Source organism: Bubalus bubalis, chromosome 4, assembly GCF_019923935.1.
Source record: "Bubalus bubalis isolate 160015118507 breed Murrah chromosome 4, NDDB_SH_1, whole genome shotgun sequence".
In the NCBI taxonomy this organism is placed as follows: Eukaryota; Metazoa; Chordata; class Mammalia; order Artiodactyla; family Bovidae; genus Bubalus; species Bubalus bubalis.
Window position 1 is genome coordinate 37,410,903 of NC_059160.1, and position 5,055 is coordinate 37,415,957.

The 5,055-nt window shown below is 41.1% G+C and overlaps 1 protein-coding gene across 7 annotated transcripts in view; it reads left to right on the forward strand.

Moving 5' to 3' along the window:
* Positions 1–5,055, forward strand: part of ARNTL2 (aryl hydrocarbon receptor nuclear translocator like 2) — a 105,967-nt gene that overhangs the window by 99,802 nt on the left and 1,110 nt on the right. The gene's annotated exons all lie outside the window — the stretch shown is intronic.

Consider the following 5,055-nt stretch of genomic DNA (forward strand, 5'->3'; position numbering starts at 1 on the left):
ATTTTTGTTTAGGATCATTCCAGATGTGAAACTCATCCAACTGGGGACATGCTTTCTGAATTCATTTCAGAGTATTTGGTGTGTGTGTGTGTGTCACTGCTCATACAATCTTGAGTTTAGGTCTGTATTTTATACAACTTTTAAGGTCTTTTCTGTTTCACTTGCTCTTGTCTATATGTTGGTATTTTTAAAATTTTGTGGGAAATAATGAAGAGTGAAATTAAACTATATTTTGTAGTAACTACTAGTTTGGGGTTTTTATTTAACATATTATACTTCCTCTAAAAACGTATGCCCTTAATTACTTTCTAAAGTGGAAAGAGTGGGTAGAAGATCCAGTGTTCTAAAACCACTGGAGGGTACTTCCGTGGTGGTCCAGTGGCTGAGATTCCACACTCCCAGTGCAGGGGCCTGGGTTCAAGCCTGGGTCAGGGAACTAGAATCCACATGCCACAGCTAAGCATTCACATGCTGCAACTAAAGATCCCATGTACTGCAACAAAGCTAGAAGATCCTGCATGCTACAACTACGACCTGGCTCAGCCAAATAAATAAAACCACTGGGAAGGGAGATACATATCACTTTATACATTTTAGGGTGTGTTCATCAGGATGTGCTAACTGCTATAGCAACTCTAAAGTATCAGTGGCTTAACCTGGTAAAGGTTTCCTTCTGCTCATATCACGTCCAATGTCAGCATCACTGTTGGTCCCTCTGACTCTACTTGTCGCTCTTTTTGGCATGTCCCTCTTTCTGTCTCTCAGCTCTGTTTTTCTCTAAGTGAGTTTTATCCTCTAATGGACCTTCTTCCCCATCAGATCAGATCAGATCAGTCGCTCAGTCGTGTCCGACTCTTTGGGACCCCATGAATCGCAGCACGCCAGGCCTCCCTGTCCATCATCAACTCCCGGAGTTCACTGAGATTCACGTCCATAGAGTCAGTGATGCCATCCAGCCATCTCATCCTCTGTTGTCCCCTTCTCCTCCTGCCCCCAATCCCTCCCAGCATCAGAGTCTTTTCCAATGAGTCAACTCTTCACATGAGGTGGCCAAAGTACTGGAGTTTCACCTTCAGCATCATTCCTTCCAAAGAAATCCCAGGGCTGATCTCCTTCAGAATGGACTGGTTGGATCTCCTTGCAGTCCAAGGGACTCTCACGAGTCTTCTCCAACACCACAGTTCAAAAGCATCAATTCTTCGGCGCTCAGCCTTCTTCACAGTCCAACTCTCACATCCATACATGACCACAGGAAAAACCATAGCCTCGACTAGATGAACCTTTGTTGGCAAAGTAATGTCTCTGCTTTTCAATATGCTATCTAGGTTGGTCATAACTTTCCTTCCAAGGAGTAAGCGTCTTTTAATTTCATGGCTGCAGTCACCATCTGTAGTGATTTTGGAGCCCAGAAAAATAAATTCAGTCACTGTTTCTACTGTTTCCCCATCTATCTCCCATGAAGTGATGGGACCGGATGCCATGATCTTTGTTTTCTGAATGTTGAGCTTTAAGCCAACATTTTCACTCTCCACTTTCACTTTCATCAAGAGGCTTTTGAGTTCCTCTTCACTTTCTGCCATAAAGGTGGTGTCATCTGCATATCTGAGGTTATTGATATTTCTCCCCGCAATCTTGATTCCAGCTTGTGTTTCTTCCAGTCCACCGTTTCTCATGATGTACTCTGCATATAAGTTAAATAAACAGGGTGACAATATACAGCCTTGACGAACTCCTTTTCCTATTTGGAACCAGTCTGTTGTTCCATGTCCAGTTCTAACTGTTGCTTCCTGACCTGCATACAAATTTCTCAAGAGGCAGGTCAGGTGGTCTGGTATTCCCATCTCTTTCAGAATTTTCCACAGTTTATTGTGGATGCTCACAACCTCCAAGCACATATTGCTCTTGTACCTGGCAATTAACAATCAAAAGAGAGCTTCTCTGTTTCCTAGTAACTCACAGAAAAATGTCCATTGATCAGGCCTCTGTTTTAGCTTGGTTCACATGGACTCTCTTCTGTGGTCAGTAGGCTAGAATGAATATACAGATGGCCAGGCTTTGGTCCCATGACCAAACCTAAGTTAAAAGGCATCCTTGAAAGGAAAATCATGTCAAAAATAGCCAACTGCCTGACCCAACTGCCTACGTCCAGAGGAAGGAATAGGGATGTAGGCAGAAGGAACAATGGATAACTCATAATTCTGGAGAGTTGATGATTTCCTAGAATTGTGAGTCTAGGTTATGTGAGCCTCAAGTATTTTCAGATTGTTTGGTTTTGGTGGTTTGTTTTTTTCTTTCTTTCTTTCTTTTTCTTTTTTTTTTTTTGAGGGTGAGGGTAGCGTGTGTGCCTACTCAGTCGCTCCGTCGTGTCCAACTCTTTGCAATCCCATGGACTATAGCCCACCAGTCTCCTCTGTCCATGGGATTTTCCAGGCAAACATACTGGAGTCAGTTTCCATTTCCTACTCCAGGGGATCTTGTTGATTAAGGGATCAAACCTTCATTGCAAGTTATATGTTTCTAAGCCTTGGCTACCTCTTTTATTTGATACCCAGACACTAGTCAATTTGGAGGGCTCTGACCATAGCTTCAAACAAAACTAGTGGAGGTGATGGAATTCCAGTTGAGCTGTTTCAAATTCTAAAAGACGATGCTATGAAAGTGCTGCACTCAATATGCCAGCAAATTTGGAAAACTCAGCAGTGGCCACAGGACTGGAAAAGGTCAGTTTTCATTCCAATCCCAAAGAAAGGCAATGCCAAAGAATGCTCAAACTACCACACAGTTGCACTCATCTCACAGGCTAGCAAAGTAATGCAAAAATTCTCCAAGCTAGGCTTCAACAGTATGTGAACTGTGAACTTCCAGATGTCCAAGCTGGACTTAGAAAAGGCAGAGGAACCAGCGATCAACATCCATTGGATCACCAAAAAAAAAATGAGAGAGTTCCAGAAAAACAACTACTTATGCTTTATTGACTATGCCGAAGCCTTTGACTGCGTGGATCACAAATAACTGTGGAAAATTCTTAAAGAGATAGAAATATCAGACCACCTGATCTGCCTCCTAAGAAATCTGTATGCAGGTCAAGGAGCAATAGTTAGAACTGGACATGGAACAACAGACTGGTTCCAAATTGGGAAAGGACCAGGTCAAGGCTATATATTGTCACTCTGCTTATTTAACTTAAATGCAGAGTACATCATGAGAAATGCTGGACTGGATGAAGCACAAACTGGAATCAAGATTGCTGGAAGAAATATCAATAACCTCAGATATGCAGATGACACCACCCTTATGGCAGAAAGAGAAGAAGAACTAAAGAGCCCCTTGATGAAAGTGAAAGAGGAGAAGGAAAAAGTTGGCTTAAAACTAAACATTCAGAAGACTAAGATCGTGGCATCTGGCCCCATCACTTCATGGCAAATAGATGGGGAAACAATGGAAACAGTGACAGACTTTATTTTGGGGGGCTCCAAAATCATTACAGATGGTGACTGCAGCCATGAAATTAAAAGACGCTTGCTCCTTGAAAGAAAAACTATGACCAACCTAGACAGCATATTAAAAAGCAGAGACATTACTTTGTCAACAAAGGTCCATCTAGTCAAGGCTATGATTTTTTTCAGTAGTCATGTATGGATGTGAGAGTTGGACTATAAAGAAAGCTGAGCGCCAAAGAATTGATGCTTTTGAACTATGGTGTTGGAGAAGACTCTTGAGAGTCCCTTGGACTGCAAGGAGATCTAACCCGTCAATCCTAAAGGAAATCAGTACTGATATTCATTGGAAGAACTGATGCGGAAGCTGAAACTCCAATACTTTGGCCACCTGATATGAATAATTGACTCCTTGGAAAAGACCCTGATTCTAGGAAAGATTGAAGGCGGGAGGAGAAGGGGATGACAGAGGATGAGATGATTGGATGGCATCACCGACTTAATGAACATGAGTTTGAGTAAACTCTGGGAGTTGGTGATGGACAGGGAAGCCTGGTGTGCTGCAGTCCATGGGGTCACAAAGAGTCAGACACGACTAAGCAACTGAACTGAACTGACCATAGCTTAAGTAAGTGTGTGTTGAGACAGACCATAAAAAGTTGTTAAATCCTTGTCCACCTATGTGTTTCTGGCATTGAATTGAAACTTGGGCAGTCCTAGCACTTGGCTGACTGTTAAGCAGTCTTTCCCATATGTCTTCCCTGGTGGCTCAGATGGTAAAGAACCTTCCTTCAACGTAGGAGACCTGGGTTCAATCCCTGTGTCAGGAAGATCCCCTGGAGGAGGACATGGCAATCAACTCCAGTATTCTTGCCTGGAGAATTCCATGGACAGAGGAGCCTGATGGGCTACCGTCCATGGGATCACAGAGTCAGCCATGACTGACTAACACGCACACACACACACACACACTCCTATCCAGGGAGAAATCTGTTGCATGTTATCTTGAGTGTCAATACATAAAAATAATTTTTGTGATAGAATATTTTTTAAAAAAAACATAAATAAGAAGCCTAGATTATGTAAATTTATAATTTAAGTGAACTCTTGGGAATCTCATTTACTACTTGGTTGAGTGAGCAGTAACCCAAAAAACTTCCTATCTATCAGAACTGACGTCTAGACAAATAGCATATGATTACTTGATTGTTCAGTTATTTGTGGGAATCCATAGTATTCTATTTAACAAAGATCAAGAAAGACATAGTTACAGTGCCTGAAATATCTTCTTGGGGAGGCAAGAAGATGGATGGATACATAGCAGATTATATGTAAGATAATAAAGGTCATAATATTTACATAGAAAAAACTGCTATTCTGTTTCTTTATAATAACATTAGTAGCATGCTTTGATTTTGTTAGATTGGTGCAAAAGGAATTGCAGTTTTGCACTGTTGAAATTTGCCACTTGATATTGAAATATATTCTTAAATAAATCTGGTTATGTTATACATTATTTTAATGTACATTTCTCACTTTATTTTTTTCTTTTGCTAATAACTTACTACTTGCTGTATACATTTATTTTATACTATAAAAATGATGTTAGACAAAAAGC